Genomic DNA, 19,925 nt, shown 5'->3' with positions numbered 1-19,925 from the left:
CACGAGGAGGAGCATTGTTGGAAACTTCATCCAAAATTGAAGCCAAAGAGGAATGACAGAAAAGGGAAACATAAAATTGTTGCTACAATGCAACATGACCTGGATTTCAAATCAAATGATGAGATGAACATTGCAGTTGTTGTGATTGCAAGTGATGGACCAATTGACTTGGGTTATAATTTAGGTGATGAGACGAAGATTGCAGCGTGTGTTGTACCAAAGATGAGAAGAGCCCCAAAGACTGCGTGGCTCCAAGAACTTGAGGAGATCAACTAGAGTATTCAAGAAGAGAATATTGAATTGAGGATACTTCTACAAGAATAAAAAGAGGAGAAGCAAAGATTGCAGCTTGAGTTACAAACCACAAAAGCAACCTTGGAAAATCTGAAGTGCAGTGAAACCATCATCACCCACTCTAGAATCGGAAATTGAGGTAAATAGTGTCAGCGATTCTTTAGTTTCATGTTCTCATTGTGATGATGATTTTGGTGCATTTGAAAGACACTCGAAATCTGCAGAAGCAAGGGAGTTTGAATCAATGCAAGTTGAGGCTACATCACACCATTCCAACGATTGTGGTTTGAGGTCATCTTCAAAGGCAGGTGGGAATTTTAGAGGATGAGCCAAGTCTACCAGGAAAGAGACACAAAATAAGGTCAAGAAATTCTGGAGGAAGAAGAACCATTGTAGCCATTGCAACAAGGGTGGACATCAGAGATCCACATGTTGGAAGCTCCATTCACAATTATGACCAAAGAAGGATAGGGAGGATATGAAAGCACCTATGAAGGATGAAGCAATTCAAAAAGGAATCCAGGTATAGGAAAAAAACCCACTAGCCTAGTTAGGTAAGAGATGGGTAGCCTTTTTGTTAAAATTGGCAACTAGGGCCAAACTCCATGTGGGTCATATTATTTATGGTAGATGATATTTTCATTGGATCCCTCTCATTGAGAGGTGTAGGATTGATCTAAAGATCATCCGATTCCGATAAGTATTTATGAAGTTCTGAATTTATTTATGTTATGGACAAATTGTTAGGTCGGCTAGCAACTTATGTAGGCTCAGAAGCCCAACAGTCATGTCTATTCAACCTCTACATTTTAGTATAAATAGAAGAGGACTTCAAGTCATTTCTACACACACTTGGATCTCTTCCTCTCTCTACTTGTCTTTGGGTTTTAGTAGGAGGAGAGATCTTAAGGAAAAGCCGGAAAAGCCGGAAAATCTGGAACTGTCGGAGAAGCCGGAAAAGTCGGAACTACTTGAAAAGCCGGAATGGCCGGAAAAGCCGAAAAATTCGGAACTGCCGGAATAGTCGGAAAAGCCAGAAAAGCTGGAAAGCTGGAAAAGCCAGAACAACCAGAAAAGCTGGAATTGCCGAAAAAGCAGTAAAAGATGGAATTGCCGGAAAAGCTGGAAAAAGCCGGAAAAACTGGAATTGCCGGAACTGCTGGAAAAACTGGAACTGCCGGAAAAGCTAGAAATACCGGAAAATCCAGAAAAGATGGAAAATCCGGAAATGCCGGAACTGTCAGAAAAGCCGGAACTGCTGGAAAAGCAGGAACTATCGGGAACTGCCAAAACAGTCGGAGCATCTGTCTCCGAAGGAAGGCAACATGATGTATGAGATCAGGGGAAACATAATAAGAAACATGATGATATGAGAATGGGTAGCATATTGATGCATGATGATATGAATATGGGCAGCATGATGTGTGAGATCATGGGAAACATAATAAGCAACGTGATGATATGAGCATGGGCAGCATAATGATGCATAATGATATGAGCATGGGCAGCATAATGATGCATAATGATATGAGCATGGGAAACATAATGTTGAATGAGATCACAAGCATGGGCAACTTGATGATGAATAAGACCATGGAAGATGTAGCATGATGAGCAGCATGAAGATGAGAGCAACTCAGTCATCAAGGTTCATCACATGTGATAGTACAGCAAGGTGTCACATAGTAATGTGCAACGAATAGACGAGATGCAACACTATGATAGGTGAACGAGTCACCTTAGAGAATTAGTTGAAGCAATATATCTTCAACTCATCTCATGCCGATATCAAAAGTCAAAGTGATTGACTTCTATTGTAAATGTACTATCTCTCTCACTTTCTCTGTTGAACTTTGAAGAACATAAATGAAGAATTGATCAAGGGTTTCCCCACATTGTGGGGTTTGTCCCTGGCTAGCGCCACATGTTGTGTCCTCTTGTCTTGGCTTGTCTTCTGCGATTTATATTTATGTTCTATGTGCAGTTTACTTTATTTTGATGTGATTTCTAATGTGGGAAAGAAATTGAAATAAATTGCTCTAGCATAGAACATACCTAAAATTAACACTTTTTAAGTAGTTGAACTTGGCTACCATTGTAAATCACATGTTGTGAAAATGTTTGTAAAAGTGATAAATGTATAACATCACTTGTATATGTAACATGGTGATATTGTGGCCTTTAGTTGATAGCAAAAGGTATGGTTTCTGTTTTAAAACTTGACTATGAGTGTTTTATAAAGTCTTGGCAAGTATGGTCTTGTTTGTAATATTGCAAGTTGGACATGTATTGGCAACTATATATTTCATATGGATAACGGTGTTGGCATCATCATTCTAGTTCCAAATTACAAATGTGAAGCAAAGGAGAATGTGGCCTGTCAGAGACATTCGTTATGCAAATCAAGGGGAGTACATCAAATTGCAGTACCTAATTATGCTTTTGGAGGACCAAAAGCTCAGTGGGGAGAAATGATTGAAGTGGATCCCTAATGGCTCAAAAATCAAAGACTTCAAAAATAAGCGGAAACCAGTGTTAGATTGAAGAGCTCGTCACAAGGAATCCAACGATGCAAATGACGTTTCAATCAGAGTCCATATGACCAACTTATCACAGTTTGATGTTTGACAGGACAGGCAGGAAAAGTGGGCACACAGTGAGCCACATGGGATGCATAGCTTCCATGGTAGCCAACTAGTGGCCTATCGTCAATGACACTTGTCACTAGATCATTGGGTCATATATATATATATATATATATATATATATATATATATATATATATATATATATATATACATATATGATTATTTAAAAAACAAAACCAAAACCATTTTAAAAACTATAAAAATGGTTATTATATAACCATATGCCATATTATAAAAATGGTTATTATGTATGGTTAAGACCAATGGAAACAGTGGTGGTTAAAACCAAATAACGACAATCAAGGTTTATTTGTGTCGATGTTGAATGATTATTTTTGACAGACAATTATATAATTTATAGATTTGAGGCTTTTGCGATCTTCATTTTGTGTATTCATGATTTTATTGTATCGACGTTTCAAACCAACCTCTGTGGTTCATCATCAGGATCAGATGTGTGAACAACATCTGATCCTGATGATGAACCATAGAGGTTGGTTCAAAACATCGATACAATAAAATCATGAATGCAATGAATCCGGAAGACAACACTACATTATATAATTTGTTTGTAATATAAAATGGGGTTGTGCAGTTTGGAACCTACGACCCCCTCGCCAAGCAATGAACAAAACATAGCATAGAGAACCATTGGGCCAACAGACCATATGTTTATTGGTTTGTCCATTCAACCTTATATAAACCCTCTCATGGCATTCGAATAGGAGGATTGACAGAGGCCAAGCGAAACCTGACCAAGAAAAACTCTAATGCGCAGTGGAACCTTGACGCAGAGGGAACCTCACATGGGCACACAGAATTAGCAACATATTGTAGTGAATATTCTTTTTAGATGTTGTGGGGAATCTTGAAGATTCTTTTGGGGGTCCAAAGATGACAATGGCTGAATGTAGCTAAGTTTATACTCATTTTAACTAGAATTTCACAAGGAGTTCAATCGTGCAATTTTTTTTTCATATGAGTAGTAAATTTCAATGGTCATGTTAGAAACCCACATTCTTTATTAATTGCTTGGCATGAAGTTCGAGACAAAAATATACCTTTTAGAAGTGGGTCATGTTTATAGTTAAAAGTACTAGGAGGACGAGACATACCTATTGGTGTTGTGATTGTTGTGTTTTGAGCAATCGAATTTAAAATCACTCCCAGGATTGGAGATAAAATGATATATTTAGCCATGTACTTCCCTTTTTTTTAGATGAATGAAGCGGCTTGCGAAATTTTTATCTATTGTAATAACTATAAATTATTCTTCTAACTGAAAATTTAATTATGCAATTTACTTGCTACAACAAACAACAAATAAAATCACAACTACAATTTTCACCATAAAAATACTACGGAAAATAAAATACTGAAAAATGAGGGATTCTAGCACACACAAGAATTTTGACACAGTTATTTTGGACAATTTTCCTCGGAAAAACCCAATGTGGGAGAAATAGTGCAACATATGAGGGTTTTATTATTATTCTTCAGCAACAATTCTGAGTATAATAATTTAGATGCTCAACTGGAAATCTAATCTGAGGAAAATACTGGCAAAATTGTTGTGAGAATTTTCTTTCACCCAACAGTTGATGTTTGCCTCTAAAACTACCTCCCTAGCATCTGCATTGAGTCTTCTATATCACCCTCTGCGCAGTGCCTACACAGACCCTGTGGGGATTTCGGTCTTCCCTCCTTTTTCTCTTCTCGGAACTGAAAACTTCCTCCCAGAAAATTGATAATCAAACTACCTGGGCAACTAAGTATCTGCACTGATGTATTATTCATCACCACATTGATCTCATCATATAATCCATTGTTGGAGCACCAACGACCAATAATAAAACGTAATCAATGGCTACGATCATATTTGTATCGATTTGTGTGAGTTTCTAGATGATTCTCACTTTATCTCAATTAATACTGATTAATTAACCATATTCCCTAAGTTTAGACTTAGGAAATATTTAAAAAATATTTAATAATCTAATTGAGACACTTCTAGGTGGAATTTCCATAAACAATTTCTAGGTTTTGGAGATCTCATGTATTCTAGCCTCGCCACCAAATTTCGTGGTTAGAACACATTCGAAGCTACAAAAACTAACACTCCCTCTTAGTGAGGAATGTGTTCTAGTGTCGCACTCCCTACCACAACACACTTTCTCTGCATAATCTCCTGTCATGTTGTTGATGTCTGGCCATACTACCCACCAAACACTATGTTACTCTGATATACGCTGCATTTGTGTTGTTGCTGACACTGCCATACTGCTACCAACACTGCATCTGCACTGCAACTCCCTCTCATTTGCTGCTATTCTAGCTGAGAGTCATCCGAGATAATTTTCCTCTACTATTGTAATGGGTTGTCCACCATACCCATATTTTCTCTAAAATAGACGAACTTATCTCTTCCTAGATATTTCATGAGTATATCTGCAACCTGCACTTCTATGGGAACATGTTGTAGTTGGATTGCTCCACGTTGTACACAATTTTTGATGAAATGACATTGAATATACATAATTTTCAACCTGTCATGAAACATTGGATTCTCATAGAGCTTTATGCAACTCTGATTATCACAGTAGACATTGGTCGCTGCCATCCTCTGTCTGAACAATCTCACTATCTGCTTCTGAAGCCATATAGCTTTGCACGTATTTGTGCTTGCTTCCATATATTTTTATTTTGCAGAGCTTAGTGCTATTGACTTCTGCTTCCTGATGCACCAAGAAACCGTCCTTGATCCAACACTGAAGTAGTACCCATAGGTACTTTTCCTGTCCACTGAATTGCCTGCCCAATATGCATATGTGAATCCACATAATCTGACGATTATCTCCTCGGGTATATCTCAACCCATACTCAACTGTGCAAAGCATATACCTTAGAATGTGGATCGCTTCTACTTGTTGACAGTGTTGGACCTGCCAACATGTTGGGGGATCTACCTTGTAATAAGTCCCAACTAGACCTCAAACTGTTTGGAGTAGGAGTCCCAGCAACGGGTAGTACAATAGTGCCTTGATTACGGTAGTATGCAAAGGTATGTTCATAACTTTGTCCGAAGCAAATGTGTGACCTTGTAGCGAGTCAAGTGAGATGCATGGGGGTTATAACACAAATGGGAAAAGGAATTGTGATGCTTAGAAGCCTGAAAGGAACATGTGAGCTAAATGAAATCATAGGCTGGAAGTGGAATAGTCCACAATCCAAAGTGATAGGTTAATACAACAACATGTCTTCAACATGATTTGTAAAATCGTATACAAAAAAGTTCATACACAAATGTGTAAGTGAAATAACATACATTGATAAAGTAACCAAAATAGTTGAACTACAATAACAACATATGCATGAAAATGTGTTGGCTCAGTTATATATATATATATATATATATATAAGTGAAAGTTCCATCCATACATGCACCATTGACAACCACTAGCCCCAATAGTGGAACATTACAGTGAACACCACCTGCTCCTCCAAAGAGATGTACTCGCTCTACACTGTGGAAAAGCCAAGGCTTGTCACAGTACTCTCCAAGCCTTTTCTAAGCAATGCCTAGCCAAAAACTTGGCTCCCAAAAAGCCGCTACTGTGAGTTATGAGGTTCTATATATAGAAAATGGTGGGTTGACCCTTGATATTCCCCTTTGACTCGTGGAGTACCCTCATGATTGTTCACATTACATAGTGTCTGTTCACATTCCACTAGTGACACTTGGAATCCCACTTACAACATATTTACAATATTACAATTTTCGCATATACCCATGTGGGACAAAATAGGCTTAAGTCAGCCTAACAAGACAAAGAACATCAATCGGGGTCTTGGAGAAAGACCGACTCGGTAACCTCCTCATGGTGATATTTGCTGATGAATTGATACCAAACTTGGTACTGCACTATCATGTACCTATACTATTTGGTGATGTCTTTATTGAAGTGAACTCTTGCCTCCATGGCTTCTGGGTATATTGTTCTGAAACTTCTATCAAGCTCATCCTCAAGCATGCGCAACACTCTCCTGAGTGTGGTTGGACCACCAATGTACTTCTGCATGTTCTCTGCACTCAATTGCAAGTCATCACTGGTGGGTTTGCGCATCAACTGCTCTATTTACCCATCGACCTCCAGCATGAATTGGTTCTTCCTCATGGCTTGAGTGAGAGTTTCGATGGAAGGGATCCTGTGTATCCTCACTGTGACATCCAGACTCATGTACAACCGTGCATAGGAATCCTCAATGTTGTTGATGAACGAAGGGAGTTTCTCATAGTTTTGGATCAACATCTGAATCCGTGCTTTGTCTAGCTCTGCTTGCGACTTCATCATCTTGTGCAAGTAAAGTGGAGCCCCTTTGTGCCTCATTGTCCATTCTTGTACATGTGCAATGGCAACATGGATGTCTTTGAGAGTTTGGGCTTCCTTTGCGCACTACTACTTAAAATCGTATAGATGGACAACCAAATTGTGCACAGCACAAATATTCTATACAACGTCTGCATGGTGGTCTCCAAAGTTGATATCTCCACAGGTATTTCTTTCTTCATTTCTACCATAGCAGGTCCCACGGACTGCTCTGTTCTCTGCCTGGCCTTGTGAAAGTCCTTCACCATCTGATCATTCTCTCCTATCAAGAACTTGAGCGTAAAATTCGTGGCTTCTGCATAAGCTTGAGAACCCTAGGCCATGGTAGCTATATGTCTTCTAACATATGATAGAGTCACCATTGTGACGTGTGATCATCCGGGAGACGCTTTATTCATGCCTTTAAAATCTTGTGTTGTGACTTGTCAAATGACAGGTTGTACACATCCATCTCTGGATCATCATCAAGGAGAACAACCTATCCTTGCTCGCTTGGGACTGGTTGTGATTCTTGAGGTGGTGAAGGTTGTGGTGCGACCTTGGATGCTCTCGGCATGCAATCAGTGTCTTAGTCTTGTGGCTCTTGTTCCGTCTCCATCTCCGTTTCCTCAACCATTTGCTCAAAATGTTGAGAAAATTCCCAAACCTGCACCTGCTCACCCTCTTCTTCATTTGATGGTTGCTCTGTTGTCTCAACCTGTATAGGCGCGAATTGCTCTGTCAGTGTGCATTTCCTTTCCTCCTATTCCTGTTTCTTCTTTTCTTCCTTTATCTCCTTCAGAGCTCTTGCTTTACTTTCAACTTATTTTTTGTTTCCTGCAACTTCCTATCTGCATCTTCCAAACTTTTCTTCTCTCTTTCTCCGTTCTACTCTCCTTTTGCGATGTCACATCTTTGCCTCTATCTCCAAAGCTAATTTCTTAACAAGAGTGTCTTATGTGAACTTATAGCTTTGCTCAACATCTGTGCTCTCAGAAATCTTCCTCTTGCCTTTGTCTTGCGCTGGTTTACTGCTCACTTCTGTTGTTGTTGTTGCTTCTTGTGGTGATGCTACCTGCAATGGTGCTTTCCATTCTAGAGCCATGCGGACCAATTCATTGAGCCAGGAGGAGTTGTAGAAATACCTCCAAGGATATTCCTCTGGCCAATGACATGCCTCGTGGATCCATGGGTAATACACCTTCGCACAGTGGTTCTTGCATATGCAGTGGGGATCATACAGATTGAGACTCTTGGTGCTGAACCCAAACTTCTTCAAGTCCCCAGCGTTGGCATCTGCATCCTTCAAGGTATGGATATCGTACAACCCAATCTACAAATGAAGAGCAGGCCATGATGCCTTCTTCATTCTGTGCAATCCTGCTGATAACCCTGCGGAGATATGGTATGCAACCTCTTGCATGACCAAATTGTTTGTGGCAAACCTCGGTAGCTCATGCGAAGGCTTCTCCATGCCAAACATCCTAATGAATGTGCCATCGGGTGAGGCATACTGATCTGCAATGTTAAGCAATGCCTGCATTGCTTCTCATGACATGCAAGGTGAATCATGTTCGAATATCATCCTATACAGTGGGGTGATGAAGTGGCGAGACAACCTCGCCATGACTCCTCGGTAGCTACACTTAGAGAGAAACTTGCAATAGATGTTCACAACATCCTCTAATGGTGTCCATGTCTGACCCATGTGAGGGAATTGTTGATGGGCACAAATTGCACCAACTAGGTACGCAAACATAAGGAATCTTGCTTGCTCATCTTTAGGCAGACTCTGAGCATTAGACACATGCACTTTTAACTAAAGATCCAACATGTCAGACCGATTGAATGGCCTTCCTTAATTTTCCAATTGCTCCAACATAACCACCCAACTTTGCAACAAGGTCTCTGTTGTCTCTTGGCCATACAAACGACATGCAAAGATGACCAAGATTTGGTAATACTTTCTTAGTGACTTCGTCTTGTAGACCTCGTTGGGTGTCACTCTGTACTTTGATGGCTCTTTTACCCAATACTTCATGATGTCTCTAGTGTTCACATTGTTATTAGGAATGTAGAGCAGTGCATCCATATATTTCACTAGTTGCGGCAAGTGGCACATATGATGGTATTTTTCCGTCTTGAAGGTGGAAAGATGTGTTCCACTGGTACTGCTGAGTCTCATCATCTCAGGATCGGTATGTGAGACAATCCAGTGAATGATATCCGTGCATGAGAAGGCGGGGTACCTGCATGCAACCCTGTACAAGCTTGACTTATCGATGTTGACATAGACTTGTCGATCTTCCAGATATTCCTTGAAGCTACCTGCAAATATGTCCTTTATTTCTTGCCATGTTATCCTCATGTCCTTCTCTACGAATAGCTGCGTATTTTCATAGATGGGAAAGTTCATTGGCACATGTTCAACCACATTTCCAGTGCTACTCTCTATAGTATCCTTTGATCCATCTCTATTGGAAACCATGCTGGAGATAGAGAAGACACTCATGGAAAGCAAATGTCATCTTAAAAACACAAAGCACTTCAAGGATCGATCATGCAACAAACTAGGAAACTGTTGGGCAAGATTGCACAATTGTGACTTTCAGAGGTGAGAAACTGTCAACTGGATATGTGGATTGTGCAGTCCCAGCTACCAATGAGAGGTACTAATGACTAGAACTGCATAGAGCACAGTCCAGTATGGCTTGTTGTGGACTGGAACTGAACAATACATAGTTCAGTCTTGCTTGATGTTGGCTGGGACTGCGCATTGCACAATCCTAGTGGGAAATACTGGGGACTGTCTCTTGGAACTGCGCAAAGCATAGATGGAGCGAGTCACTGGCAGCCTCTTATGCAATTCCTAGAGCCAAGGCAGAGCCTTGAGGTCCAGAAATGCGTAGGGCATGCCGGAAAGTGCCAGATCTTGGCTGAGGCAACCTAAATCTGCCCAAGGGAAACTTGAAAACGAGTAGATATGAATGCATGAGAAAAGGATGGTGCAAATATGAGTGAATGGTCATGCATGCAATCAAAGTAAGTGCATAAATCAATCAAACGTACAAACAACAAATTTGGTGGGGAGGGTCGTGGCAATGGCGACCGTTAGTGCAAAAATGGGGTTATGAATGTGACGCTCAAGAAATACACTTCAAAACTTGAAACAACACTTCTACAAGTTAAAATAAACTAAAAAACTAGTGGTTGTCTAATAATACATTCAAAACAACACTCACACAAGCCAAGGAAACAAAAGCGACATAAAAAGCAACAAAGGACTTTAAAAGAAAAACTTACACGGAAAAGTTGTGCCGATCATGCCGAAGGTTCCTAGATGCTTCAAGAATTCCATAACTCCAAGATCGAATGTGAAAATGAGCTCTAGTGGCATCCATTAAATAGATTTGATCAATTTAGGGTTTATGACGCGCATGCCAAAATTTCGGAAAAAGTGACAAGTGGTGGCAATTTTCTAAAATTAGCTCAAGTGTAACTCCCATTTCTAAAAATAGATCCCTATTTTTTATGAACTCTTTTTGTTTTTTTTTTTTTTTTTTTCTTTTTGGGGAAAGGCTTCCATGGATGCATGGAGAAATCGCACAATTCTGGAGGGAACCGGGCAACCTATCGGCACATGCATCAAACAACAGTTGATGGAATGCTTCTGCTCAATTCCTAGGTTGAGTGGCTCTGTCTGCCTCTTATGCTCTACATAGTTTCCCAAATGAAGGCAAGCTACCAGTTGGGTCTGCGTAGTTCTGGAGCTGAAGCTCACTACTGGGCTGATCTATGCAATTCTTGAGAGCAAAGCTCATTGTTGGGATGCTCTCCGTAATTCCTGAGAGCAAGGATGTATGCCTTCTAGGATTGTGCAGTTTGCCAAGACGGTGCAAGAACTGGATGCAACCAAGTCACGAGGGTCAGCTTGTGGTTGGAGAGAAAATAAAGTAAGTGACACAAGCTATAAAGCGAAATATAAATTCGAATGAAAGCACAAGTACCTGAGCAGTGCAAGACAAGCTGCTGAGATTTAAGGAGGGAGACTCCAAAATGAAGTGAAGGCAAAATTTTGGAGGGTGGTTGTAACCGCTACAACATTGGCAACACACTGGTAGAACATCGGCTCTCCGTATGGAAATTGTCTCATGTAAAGTGAGTCTAACTCCTTCGGAATTATTGTTTGATTCTTTGATCTTCATGGCTTCCTCACTAGCTTGAGTTAAAGATATAGTCCCTGTGTTTCTATTGATCGGTCAACACACATGCCAAGCGAAGTCAACTGAGTTGTTTCGATTGGGGATGAGGGATATATTGATGCATAAGTAATGTAGACCATCAGAGTTTAAGTTTCATCTCTAGCGTTGCTTCATTGCCAACAGGATTGGACAGTACCCCAATGGAGTCAATTCAGGAACACACACATCACCCCGCTGCCAGTGAGCCTAGACAGTACCCTGATGGAGTTACTTGCTTCACCTCTTTGCGTAGGAAGCCTTTCTCTTCTTTCGCCTTTATTTATTATTTTTTTCATTTTTCATTTTTCAGAGAACTGTACATAGGCACTTATTTATTTCATGAGGCATAAGAGGGATCCTGACTTATTGAGAGCAGAAGAGGTTGTCCTTTCACAGAAGTTTGTTACATATACCTCTGACATACTTGTTAAGGTTTTCTCCCTCACCTTACTCTACTTGGCTGAGCTAAAAAGGGTTAACTGAATATAGAAAAACCCACTGAGAGTAGGCGGTACTAGTTAAAAGTGCAAGTGTTGTGTTTTCACCAAGACTCACTCTGAACAAAACATATTTTCCATCAGGGTATCATTGATTGAAGAATGTAAGATCTTCATAAAGGGAGGGGATAAAAGATAACCAAATGTTGATAGTTTTACAAGTCCTCTTGTACTTCACCCCACTTGCCTTACGAGGCAAACATAGTTTCATGGGAAGTTAAACCTACGGGTGAAAAACAAACAAACAATCAAAGGACAGAAGAAAAATGAAAGAAAAACAAGTAAGAAAATAAAACATGAAAGCAAAGAAAACAAAAAAGAAAAAACTACTTCTACTCCTAAGCTAAATAGTGCATGGGCCTACTCACGGGAAGTGATATTTCCAATGCAGACACCGGCGCATTGGTTGGCCCATGTTGGTGAAGGCATGGTCGTCAAGACAGATATTTAAACAAACCAATATACAAGAAGGATAAAACAATGAAAACCAACATGCTTGAAGTTTGAATGTTCCCACAGAAAAGAAAAAATTAAAAGGGAAAGACAAACACTTTGCAGATGTACCATGGCGAAGCATCACACTATGTGCAGATGACGAACATGCCCTCTCTTTTGATATTTTCAAATGAGAAAACATGCAAAAGGCATGGTCGACAAGACAGATATTTAAACAAACCAATATACAAGAAGGATAAAACAATGAAAACCAACATGCTTGAAGTTTGAATGTTCCCACAGAAAAGAAAAAATTAAAAGGGAAAGACAAACACTTTGCGGATGTACCATGGCGAAGCATCACACTGTGTGCAGATGACGAACATGCCCTCTCTTTTGATATTTTCAAATGAGAAAACATGCAAAAGGAAGAAAAAATTTGCTTCATAGCATGACTTGCTACGTATTACTCCTCCAATAAATGAGTGATATGATCATGTGATTTTGGTGGAGGAAGTGAAATCTGTGGATCAAATTGATTTTCAATGCAGACGGGAGAGTGATGAGGAGGCTGGGGTATTCAACATATTTTTGATTAGGAGTGGAACTGACCTCAAGATAGTGAGAACCTGACATAACCATCAGCCTAGGATGAAGTGCCTTGACAACTTGAGGGGATTCCACTTCGTCAACGGGTAGATCATCAAAGACCAATGGCTTGGAAAGATCAACAACAAGTGAATCAACATTGTGATCAAATGAAGGATTGAAGAGACCAGGACAACCACGATCTGAAAATTCAAGATGTACATTGGTATCCTCATCATCTGATGAATCATATAAAGGGGTTGATGAGAAACATAAATTTTCACCCTATGAATTTTAAGAAATGAAAGATGACAGATTGAGTGGATTTGGAAAGAAAGATTTGTCCTCATCATAATCAAATAATGGACTGACATCCTGTGTGTCTTGTGAATGATTAGAAATAAAAACATTTGGGAATGAATTTTCACAAGACAAATAAAAAATGGTATGATCACAGAAGATTCCAGGATAGAGTAGATGAGGTGCTGGCAGAAGGAGGTGATCCTTCACGGTAGGTTCTTCTTCAGATTCCCACACATACTCACTAACTCCATCGACAACTTGATCCTTGTGAACATCACATGTGGAGTCTAGAATGGAAAAACACAAGACACCAAAATCTGGAGGATCAACAAAACGAGAGGACAGAGGTTGAGAAAAAAAGTTCACGTGACAACCAACAGGCTTGCAGTACACATCTGCGCAAAAATGCGGAGTAGGTGGGGTGGGAGGAGGTGACAGTTCAACAAATGGGCCGCAACTTATCCCACCTTGTCATACTGAGCTAGAGTTGTTTGATGAGGAGCGAACATTGGGTCACCTGTGACAACAACCTTTACTGTCTTATATTTGGCAGCTCTAACATTGAGGTATGATGGGAGGGGTTCAAATGATTCTAATACGTGAGGATTTTAAGATATGTGAAGAAGATACTGAAACCGTTCCCTGAGAAATTTCCAATCAATTTCATCTTCAAGGATTCGGAAAGCAAGATTCAAGAAGTGCACCCAAAATTGCGCAAGAGATTCATCAGGTTCTTTTCGTAATTCCAGATTTTTTTTGTTGAGTGTTTTATGATCATAATTATAGAAATCACAAAATAAATCATCAATCATGTGATCATAAGAGTGAATGAATTTTGTGGGCAATGTGCAACACCACTGGTCAACATTCCCATCGAGCGTGTAAGCGAACAACCCACAACCAATATCGTCTGAGGGGACTTCATTCCTGTGACAGAAGCTTGCAAAGACAACTCTATGCCTTAGCAGGACTGCTCTGCCTTCAAAATCATACTTAATTCATGACAAGTCATTAATGATGTCCTCTGAGACTTCGAAATCATGTGAATGAGAAAAACATGTCGGAGTTGAGATTGTAATGTAAGTCATCAATGATGTGAAAATATTCAAAATAGACTTTTTGAGGACTCAACTTGTCATCTAGCCTTCCTTCTAGCACAAAAAATGTTGACGGTACTAGACCTGCCAACATGTCAGGGGATCTCCCCAGTAAGAAGTCCAAACTAGACTCCAGACCATTTGGAGTAGGATTCCCAATAGTGGGTAGTACAATAGTGACTTGATTGCAGTAGCACATAGAGGTAAGTATGATAACTTTGTTAGAATAAAGTATGTGAACTTGCAGCGAGTCAAGTGAGATGCATGGGGGTTCTAACAAACAGAGGGGAAACAAAAGTGTGTCCCTTAGAAGCATGTAATAGTACACAGCGTGAAAGGAACATGCGATCTGAATGACATCATAGGCTGGAAGTGGAATAGTCCACAATCCAAAGTGACAAGTTAATACAACAACACGTCTTCAACAAGATTCATACAATTGTGTACAAAATAGTTCATACACAAATGCGTAAGTGAAATAGCATACATTTCTAAGTTAACCATAATAGTCAAACTACAATAACAACATATGCATGAAAATGTGTTGGATCAATTATATATATATATAAAGTTAAAATCCATACTTACACCATTCACAACCACCAACTCTTATAGTGCAAAATTACAATCAACACTACCTACTCCTCCAAAGAGATGTACTCGCTCTACGCTGTGGAGAAGCCAAGGCTCGTCACAATATTCTCCAAGCCTTTTCTAAGCAATGCCTAGCCAAAAGCTTGGCTCCCAAAAAGCCACTACTATGAGTTATGAGTTTCTATATATACCAAAGGGTGGGGTAACCCTTGACATTCCCCTTTGACTCTTGGACTACCCTCATGACTCTTCACATTACATAGTGACTGTTCACATTCCACTAGTGACACTTAGAATTCCACCTACAACATATTTACAATAATACAATTTCCACATATCCCATGTGGGACAAAATAGGCTTGAGTCAACCTAACAAGAAAAATAACATTACTCGGGGTCTTGGAGAAAGACCAACTCGGTAACCTCCTCATGAAGATCTTTGGTGACGAACCAATACCAAGCTTAGTACTACGCTATCGTGTCCCCATATTGTTTGGTGATGTCTTTATCGAAGTGGACTCTCGCCTCCATGGCTTCCGGGTATATGGTTTAGAAACCTTTGTCTAACACATCCTGAAGCATGTGCAACACTGTCCTGAGTGTGGCTGGACCACCAATGTACTTTTTCATGTTCTCTACACTCAACTACAAGTCATCATTGGTGGCTTCGCACATCAACTGTTCTATATAACCATCGACCTCCAGCATGACTTGGTTCTTCCTCATGGCTTAAGTGAGAATTCCGATGGAAGGGATCCTATGTGTCCTCACTATGACATGCAGACTCTTGTACAACCATGCATAGGAGGCATCAATGTTGGTGATGAGCGGAGGGAGCTTCTCATAGTTCTGGATCAACATCTGAATCCAGGCTTTGTCTAGCTCTGCTTGCGGCTTCATCATCTTTTGAAAGTAAAGCGGGACCCTTTGTACTTGATTGTCCATTCCTATACATGCGCAATGGCAGCGTGGATGTCTTTGAGAGTTTGGGTTGCCTTTGCGCACTGATACTTAAAACCGTATAGATGGACAACTGCTTTGTGCACAGTGACAAATATTCTATATAGCGTCTACATGGTGGTCTCCAAAGTTGATATCTCTGCAAGTATTGCTTTCTTCATTTCTACCATAGTGGATCCTGCGGACTGCTCTATTCTCTACCTATCCTCTTGCAAGTCCTTTGACATTAGATCATTCTCTTCTATCAAGAACTTGACCATTGAACTCGTGGCTTCGCATAAGCTCGAGAAGCCTCGACCATGGCAGTTGGATTTCTTCTAACATCTAATACAATCACCCTTTCCTCTATGTGCGCATGTGACGTGTGATCATCCATGAGCTGCTTTCTTCGTGCATATACAATCCTATGCTGTGACTTGTAGAATGATAGGTTGTAAACATCCATTCATGGATCATCATCAAGGAGAACAACCTCTCCTTGCTCGCTATGGACCTATTGTGATTCTGGAGGTGGCGGAGACTGTGGTGCGACCTTAGATGGTCTCGGCATGAGATCGGTGTCTTGCTCATGTGGCTCATGTTCTGTGTCCATGTCTGTTTCCTCAACCATCTGCTCAAACTATTGAGAAAATTCCCAAATATGCATCTGCTCACGCTCTTCTTCATTTGATGGCTGCTTTGGTGTCTTGACCTATATAGGCGCATTTTTTTCTATCAGTGTGCCTTTCCTTTCCTCTGGAGCTCTTACTTTACTTTCAACTTATTTTCTTTTTCCTGCAACTTCCTCTCTACATATTCCAACCTTTGCTTCTCTCTCTTACTCCATTCTACTCTCCTTTCACGATGTTTCCCCTTTTCCTCTATCTCCAAAGCTACTTTCTCAACAAGAGTATCTTCTCTAAACTTGTATCTTTGTTCAAACTCTGTGCTCTCGAAAATCTTCCTCTTGCCTTTGTCTTGCGCGGGTTTGCTGCTCACTTCTATTGTTGTTGTTGCTTCTTGTTGTGATGCTGCTTGTAGTGCTGCTTTCCATTCTAGAGCCATTCTGACTGGTTCTGTTACACAGTAATTTGTCACCATTGGTCACCGTCCCTGTTACCCCTTTCCCATACTTTGGAGGACTCATTCCGGGACCTGTAAGCAGTGACATAACTTAAAAACACTTGCATTATGTTCCCCTAAGTATGTACTTCATGTTCCCTGAAGACACCTCCTGCAAAATATCCCTAAAAAGTGCTCTTTTTCCATTAGCGCGGGTCCACAATGTACTACCCGCGCCAATCAATGAGATCCTCAAAAGAGGGTGCGACCATTGGCGCTCTGTCTTAGAACAACACCCGCACCAACCAAGTTTGGTAAAGATTTTTGACAAACGCGCGCCTATATGTTTTTTCCCTTCAAGTCATGAAGTCTTTTGAGGATAAAGCTCATCTTCTAGATGTCGAGAGTCATCATCTATCCTTGACATCTATCCACAGTGGCTTTTTGGAGATAATGCCAATCCATAATGGGTGTCCTGATGCATTGTATCTTCCTCCCCTTCTCCATCTATAAAAGTCTGTCCTCATGCATTTGACAAGCTAGTTTTTGGAGTAATGCTAGAAGTGATAATGCTTGTCTTGAGTGATAGTAAGAGTCTTGGAGCATAGGGAGGTTATGCTGCCGGAAGTCTGAGAGAGAGAAGGTCTATTGCAAGACATGTATAGCTGCTCGCCCAGCCAGAGGAGAGGTTCAACGTCAGAACTTTGGTTGTATCTTTCTCTATTAATTATTCATTAATAAACGACTATCATTATGGTTCCGATCTTACTGTTCATTATGATAATGTTTGATCTATTTCCTTTCTGACTGATATATAGTTGTATTTTAGTGGATTTTATGCTTGTATTTGCTTCGTTCTTTGCATGTGCAGGTATCCATTCACGGGGATCATGAGGATCGTGACCTGCCGAAGCAAGGGAACGGGAGTATCAACTCTTCTTCGACATTAGCGTTGGACTCCAGGTTGGTTCTCATAATCCACTTTCGATTTGCAACTAGGAACTTGCATGGTAGTGTGAATTGATTGTTGCTAGACCCATTTTGGGCTAGTGGGATCGCTTCTGTCCGCAGAGGGGATTTACCTCTCCAACAATTTGGCGACTCCACTGGGGAGGAGCTATTTGTTGTTTGATTCATAAACCTTGGACGGAGTCTGAAGCACGGCCAGGCAGCCTTCGAAACGCCATTTCTTTGCATTAGTGGAGTAGATCAATGCCACTTCAGTCAATCTCCGGTTTGGTTTATGAACCGAACAGCTTGGAGTTTGTCTTGCATGTTAGTTTTCTCTTGCTTGCTTGCGTAAATGAGATTCCTAGGTCAGCTTTAAAGTTGTTATTTGCTGTCTGATCTATCTGAGTACTGTCGACCAGACCCTGGATTGCCTGATTTATTTTTTTTAGGCCAGCAAACTGTGTTGGCGCGTTTTTCTGCCTGACAGTCGCGCCAGTTGGCGCATGTTGCACAAAAGCAACTCGCGCTAATTCCTTAATAGCGCTAGTTACAGGCTGACAGTCGCGCCAGTCCTGTAAACTTTGCCAGTGTGTTTGTTGGAAACTTTGTAAACTCAGATTTCTGTCTTTTCTCACCTACTAGAGTGTATCAGAACTCTGTTTGACTGGTTTTTACCGTTATCCTTTGGGTGTTTGCCTATTTCCATCGATTTTATATCCCAGCCCTAGTGCATCTAGTGGCTTTGTATATCGAGCCTTCCGTGGGAGCTTTCGGTTCTTTGATTGTCCAGTCAACTTTTTGGTTGTTTTCTACACTTGTCTAGTGGTTGTCAAAGCTTATTATTCTGTGCTTCGAGCAATTCACCTCTAGCTCGTTTGGATTTTGCTTGACTTCGTTTGAGCTTAGATCACATGGTTCATTGAGGTCTTTGTAATTTTCCTTGTTTTGATAGTTCATCTTGGTGTTTCAGACTTGGTTCTATTTGCATTGAGTGAAATTTGCCTGTTTATGCTTGTTAATATCTCTCGAGATTTGTTTAAGTGCATTATGCCATTTTAAAAGAGAAAAAAAAAACAAATGATCTTTTTGCATTATATTAGTTAGCATTTATTGTCATTGGCAATTAGTCACTTTTAAAAGAAAAAGAAAAAAGTTTCATTTCTTGCTATTAGCTGCATTAGGATCTTTGTTGCTTATTTGGTGTTCATTTTGTTTGTTTGAAAATCTCAACTCTCCTATAGTTAGCATTGATTGAACGAAATGATATAATTTTGGCATATAGTTTTCATTTAGGAAGTTTTGAGAGATCACATACGGTAGGACCTAAAAACTGAAACCTAATTGAAGATCAACTGTAAAATAAACCAAATGAATCTAACAACGCATTGGAACCTAACGCATATATTCTAGAGGTCTAGGCTAGAGACGTGTTCCGGCGTCGTTAAACCTAGTCACTGTTGTTTCACATTACGGTTGGGTGATTCCTCCTTTTGTGACTCGATAGTGGTCTAGCACGGACTGAGCTCCCACGTGCCGTCGCATATATAAGGGAGACCCCACTAGGTTATCATCCTTTATCCACAGGAAGCCGTGTCTGCCACCTTACAAGCCGTAATGCACTGAACACAGCATTCGGGAAGATTGACTGCCGTACGGGAAGTCCTTGGTTTTCATCTGATTGCAAAGGTGTATAAGCAGTTTTACGGATTGTTTGGTAAACCCTTTGCCTAGAGTCTCCAGAGTAGTCACTTTTGATCCTTTTCGGACTCCTTAAAAGAAAAGGTGCCAATGAGCGTCTTGTCACTTCGTGCTCATTAAACATTCGAAGGAGACTAGAGTCATCTCTTTGTCCTTTTCTCGACTCTTAAAACATGAAAAGGTCAAGTTGTGTCTTTGTGTCTTAAAATTT

This window comes from Pinus tabuliformis, chromosome X, assembly GCF_031772625.1.
Source record: "Pinus tabuliformis cultivar Carrire ecotype Pingquan chromosome X, CPIR1, whole genome shotgun sequence".
Classification (NCBI taxonomy): Eukaryota; Viridiplantae; Streptophyta; class Pinopsida; order Pinales; family Pinaceae; genus Pinus; species Pinus tabuliformis.
Note: the sequence above shows the minus strand (reverse complement) of the source record.